Here is a 6,222-nt window from a genome sequence, read left to right as displayed (position 1 = left end):
CACCCAGAAATAATGTTTAACCCAATATCTTGGTACTGTGTGACTGCGCCAAGTTGATGCATGAAATTAACTATCACTTAGTTATTATTTCCCCTCCCCCTCCTTCTTTTTAACAACATTTAAAAATATAAACGTTGGGAGATGCTGGGAAAGATTGAAGGCAAGAGAAGGGTGTGACAGAGGATGAGATGGTCGGATGGCATCACCGACTCGATGGACATGAGTTTGAGTGAACTCCGGGAGTTGGTGATGGACAGGGAGGCCTGGCGTGCTGTGATTCTTAGGGTCACAAAGAGTCGGACACGACTGAGTGACTGAACTGAACTGAAAAATACACAAACCGTTCTTTTTTTTTTTACACTTTATTGACTTTATTGTTTGCTAACTACACCTCAACTTTTAAAAGGTGCAGAAAGTTGTATGTACTTTTTCAAAATTGTTTTCTGAGGTATGTTAGGAAAAATGTTGGATATCACTGTTCTAGGCACTTTACAAAAATAATCGTTTCTCTGAACCACACAACATAATCTACTTTATACATTAATTAACTTAAGTTTTTTCATTGATAGCTTTAACATCTTTCTAATAGCCACCTTGGATTTTGATGCCCAAGAACATTCCCTACCAGAAAACAACAGTAAGAAATTAAATAAAATGGATGTATTTCTACTTGTACTGCTCCCTCCCAGATCCTCATCTTTGAAGACAGAATGATTAACTTCTCTTTTAATGTTAATGGTCTCCAAATTGATAATCTAGTTCTAAAGAACTTATTCTCAAATTCTATGAGTTTAGAGGTAAAACTGTCCTAGAAGATAAAAGTTTACATGAATAAATGAAAGTATGAAACGGGTCACCCTGCGTAGAGATGCTCAATACTGATATTTGGACACATGACCAGCTCTGTTAACATCTGTCTGTAACTCATGGATTCAGCTATGCTACAAAAACCTTAATAACCAACTGAATCTCTTTCTTGCAAATAGGACAACAAGCCCCAGCCTTCTTTAGTCTTCTGGCACAGTGAAAACAAGTGACAAGATGGCCTGTCCTCCCGTGAATAATGTTCCCGTCTCGTGGTCTTTTCTCACACAGACTACATGGCTTCAAAAGATTCTGGCAATCCTCCATGTTTTCTGTATCGTTTCTCTGTTCAGAAAGGTTATCTGATTGTTCTCCCATGCTTGATACGGTCTCTTGGCTTTCAGAACTATGAGCCAAATCCAAGAATTCCACCGAGTTGCAAGGATCAAAATGTTTAGAGTTTTCTTCCTTTATGTATATATCTTTAGGTCTAACAACTGGAGCTGATACAGTTCTTCTGCAGTCAGGGACATCAATCCCTTCACTTTCTTGCTTTTCAGGTATGGCAGTGATATCAGATGTGGAGAGAGAATGGGTTAACTTAGAACAATCTGAATACCAATCCTTCCTCAAGACCCAGCAACGAAACCAGTACCTCTTGCTTGGAGAGTTAAATTTCTTGCATTCAGTACACTGCCACTCATCCTCAGAGGTGACTTCTCTCTCAGTATCATCACGTATGGGTTTAGGGTCCTCAGGGTCATCACTTTTTCCCACTTCAGTCACCTTTTTGTCTCTCACCTTCCCTACTTCTTCACTTGTTTGTTCAGGATCAGCAGCTTCAACTTTTATTCCAACACCAAACTGCTCTGACACTGACTCATTCAAAAACCACAAGTCATCTGTGGTGTCCGAAACAATGGCAGTACCTATATCCTGATTAGTCTGTAAATCAGTTGAGCCATTACTTCTAGGTGTATAGTTATTTCTCAAGTTTCCTAAAAACCACCAAGGCAAGCCAGCTACATCCCACTCCTCAAACCCGAGGTCCAGTCTTGACGTCTCTTCTTGAGTTAAATTTGCTACCAAGTCTTCATCTTCCCTAGAATTTCTGCATTTATACTGTGAGGTAGGCAGTGTGGGAATATTGCCTTCTTCAGTTCTTTTCCTGGAATTGGGACTTTCCTCTACACTTTGCTGCAGTAGCAGTAGCTAATGTGACAAGATTCTTTCTTAGCATATCATAGAGAGGGCTTGGATCTTTCACAGAGAAGCTCTGACGACCTAGTAGTTCTCCCAAAAGATCTCCACCGCAATATACCATATGCTGCTCCTGCTGATCATGAAGCTGCTTCACCATGATATACTGGCCTAGATAACGCACAACCTCTTTAACAGTGAAATTTCACCTCGTGCACCTGCTGCCTGCAAAATCTTCGAGAGGCAGTTTTGGTCGTACCTGATCGGTTTGTTCTGGAGATATCCTGCAAGCACTGTCAGATGCTGTACGCGGGGCAGAGGTGGAAAATCATGTCATTTTGGCAGTGAAGTGATGTGAAGTCTGCTCACGGCCATTCCATGAGTCGCTCTCCGCCGAGCCCGGGGGTGTGGGGGCGTCACTCAACTGTCCCTAAGGTCCAGCAGCATTTTGAAACGGTGAGTACTGAGGGCGCAACTTCCGGCCTCCCCGACCCATCGCCCACAGGAGCTTCCCCACAAACCATTCTTAACTCACAGGCTATACCAAAAACTTTGCCAACCCTTGGTTTATACTATCTCCTAATAGCTACGTTGCAGTTAAGTTTTGTTGTTTTCGACAATAAAGCCACACTTGTGTGATTGCCTAAAGTAAATAATCTGTGAAAACCAGGAGTCGGATAGACAGGACTAATATACACTCACTCAGCATGTGATCAATATTGCTAGACTGCGTCTACCAGGCTTAGGATCTCTTGAAATCAGTACCAGCCCGGACATGCCAAGTAAAGGCCCCTGACTTGTCAGCACCGTGACTCTAACGGCTGCAGAGTCCGTCTCTGGCTCTCTTTTGCTGCCCCCTCCTGGCTGTCCCGTTGTCGAGGCTCAGAGGAGAGTCCTGCTGGCAATCACACGGCTCATGATAAACACCGTCAGGTCTGGTTGCAGATCTGTAGACTTTTCAAAACCTGCACCAATAGAAAACAACAAGCAGGGACCCTAACACTGGTTGTGATGTAAGTTTATCATTTTTCACAGGGTCTTAAGACTTTTTGAAGAGTTATCACATAGTGAATGTTTCCTATCCTATATGCCAATTATTGCTAAATATGTGTTATTTCATTTCATCCTTATAACAACCACACGAGCTCCATGTCCTTTGACTGTCATACACTCCCTTTGTACAGGTGATGAAACTGAGACCCAGAGAGGTGGAATGCTCTGCCCAAGGTGCACAGTCTGTAGGCGGTAGAGTTGGAGCTAGGGTGGTCCGTCCATCTGAGTCTAAAACCCACGTTCTTAACTGTACCTGAGGGTCTCAGTAGTCGCACATAGATGTGAGAGTGGGACCATAAAGAAGGCTGAGCTCTGAAGAATTGTTTTTGAACTGGGGTGCTGGGGAAGACTCTTGAGCATCCCTTGGACAGTAAGGAGATTAAACCAGTCAATCCTAAAGGAAAGCAACCCTGAATATTCTTTGGAAGAGCTGATTGACACTAAAGCTCCAATACTTTGGCCACGTGATGCAAGGAACTGACTCATTGGAAGAGACCCTGATGCTGGGAAAGATTGAAGGCAGGAGAAGGGAGCAACAGAGGATGAGCTGGCTGGATGGCATCACCGACTCGATGGATGTGAGTTTGAGTGAACTCCGGGAGTTGGTGATGGACAGAGAGGCCTGGTGTGCTGCAGTCCACGCAGTCACAAAGAATCAGACACAACCTAGTGACTGAACGACAGCAAAGGTTCTCAGTCTTTCGTACTGAGCCTAATTCAGAGGAAAACTATGGAGCCGACATTTGTGTGCACTCCAGGGTACTGATACAGGTGTCCCAAACATCTGCACTTGGAGAGCACTGCTTCCCGTAAATAGGAGCTGCACTGCTTCCAGTGGAAGGATCTAACTATTCAACACGAGAAGTGTCATTCTTGGGTAAATAAAAAATGCTGGCCTTCCCATATTCTTTGGGTAAAAGAGGAGACGAGAAGAGGGGATAAAATGTAAAGGCATCTCTTCCTGTCCCTCAGCTAAGCCCCAGACAAGCACTGCTCCCTCAGGTTTACCTCGAGAGGTGCTACTTTGCTGACAAGCAGCCCTGAGCAAGTAGACACTGGTGGTGTGATGACACCCCACACAGAAGGGGAGCTTGGCTGCTCTGAAGAAAGATCGCATGTCTTCACTGGAAATGTGTACCGAGCCTCCCAGCAAACCCCCTTTCCTTTCTTTAATAAGGCAGATTGTGCCTCATTAGGCAGAGACAAAAGGAAAACGCCTTTGTTATAATCTAACCACAATGAATTCGCAATGAAACAAAGCAGCCTGGGCTGCAACCATTCCTGGGCATGCTCTGGCTTTCTAGCAGCAAATCTATGTTTGGCAAAGAATGGGATGGAAACTTCCCCCCCACACCCCGGAGGCCAGTGTTCTCTTGAATTTCTTTATCTCTTTGGCTCCTGGGTGGGGTTGGCCACCATCCTCACAACTGGGGTTGGGGTGGGGTGGGGCACGTGGCCGAAAGTGCTCAGCGAGAAGAAACATAATAGGTGAAAGAGCAAAACTATGCCAACCATTTGCTGGGTGTTTGATGTGTTTTAATCTTCCAATAACCCAGAGAGGGTCGGGGTTATATCTTCATTTGAAAAGCGACAAAACAGAAGCCCAAAACTCAAAGTAACTTGCCTAACGGCACTCAGATCACAAGGAGTAGAACCAGGAGTCGACGCCAGTCCTCGCCCTCTGCCCCTGTCGGGGACCCTGCCCTCTGTGTGTCCCTCGGAATAGAGACTCTATTCCAATCCAAACAGGCTCCACTCACAGGCCTTGGCCAAAGGCCACTTGCCCGTGGGTCCAAGAATAATGTAAATACAATGAACCATTTTTTAAAAATGAGATTACATATGTCAAGCCCTTAGCTCAGTGCCCGGTGCTTTTTAAAGTACTCAGCAGACCTCCGGGTATTGTCAGGCCCCTGAGCCAAGTGTGCTCCTGGCTGCAGGAGGCTCCCTGACCGTTTGGTAACAAGCACATTGCAAGTGACTATAATGGAAGGGAAAATAGCCTTGGACTTAAGAAATTTATACTGGGGTATTGAAGAATTGACTGTTTAGAAAAAGAAACCAGAACTTATTAATAGTTTATAGACCGTACGGAGTTGATATCATTTCTGGCCCTGATCTTATTACCCACTACTGAATGTGTTGCCCCAGAGAAAACGATTTCACACCTTTTTGGAGCTCAGTGTCCTCTTTGGAAAAGAGGAGACGCTGCCAGTCTCAAAGGATTTGATAGTTCAGAGCATGCAGATGGTCACCACTTCATAAATGGTGCACGGGGCTGGAGATAAAGGGTGAGACAGAATTAGGTGAGCTTCCTTCAAGACCTAACTTTGCAACTGAGCTCTGAATGAGGCGAAGGGTCTGAAACTAATAGAGAGGAAGTCATGTTCCAGGAATTTGTTTTTTAATCTTCATGTTATAGGAAATCCAACTGAAACTGGTTTAAACACAAATGAAATTGATTGACTTGGAAAATGAAGACGCTCAGAGATAGGGCTGGCTGGGGAGGATCCAGATGCTGATGCTCCCGTCACTGCGGCAGCAGTGCTCCCGGCAGTGCTCCCAGTGGTGCTCCTGGCTGTGCTTTTGGTTACTTCCTGTCTGTGTCAGTTTCACCTGCAGGCTGCTCCCCCACACACACACTTATTTAAAATGTGCAATTGAGTACTTGACCTATTTTACCTTTTCATCTTTATTAGGGTATGGCTGACAAATAAAAACTGTTCATCTGTAGGTTGTATCTATGGGCTTCCCTAGTGGCTCAGATTAAAGGGAGACTTGGGTTCGATCCCTGGGTTGGGAAGATCCCCTGGAGGAGGGCATGGCAGCCCACTTATGTCTTCTTGCCTGGAGAATCCCATGGACAGAGGAGCCTGGTGGGCTACAGTCCATGGGGTCGCAAAGAGTCAGACACGACTGAGCAACTAAACACGGAGGCTGTACGCTCAGGCTGGCTTTGCTTATGACAGTCAGGTGACTGGAGGCGCCGTCCACACGCTGCATCCATAGCCCTGAGGACCTTCTCTTCCTCAGGAAGCACCCCAGGAGCCGTTCTGATTGGACCAAGCTGGGTCACATGAACACAGAAGATGGGATTATGAGACTAGCTTAGCTTCGGTCACGTGTTCCCTCCACCTTGGAGGAGGGACCGGTTCCTTGGAAGCA

At 45.4% G+C, this 6,222-nt stretch overlaps 1 pseudogene; it reads right to left on the bottom strand.

Moving 5' to 3' along the window:
* Positions 1–936: 936 nt before the first annotated feature.
* LOC129562936 (protein Mdm4-like) lies at positions 937–2,341 on the bottom strand (annotated as a pseudogene).
* Positions 2,342–6,222: the final 3,881 nt, after the last annotated feature.

The sequence above is a fragment of the Moschus berezovskii genome, chromosome 9 (genome assembly GCF_049115385.1).
Source record: "Moschus berezovskii isolate FMDL1 chromosome 9, NW_MosBer_1.0, whole genome shotgun sequence".
Lineage (NCBI taxonomy): Eukaryota > Metazoa > Chordata > Mammalia > Artiodactyla > Moschidae > Moschus > Moschus berezovskii.
This window is presented reverse-complemented; position numbering and strand designations above follow the sequence as displayed.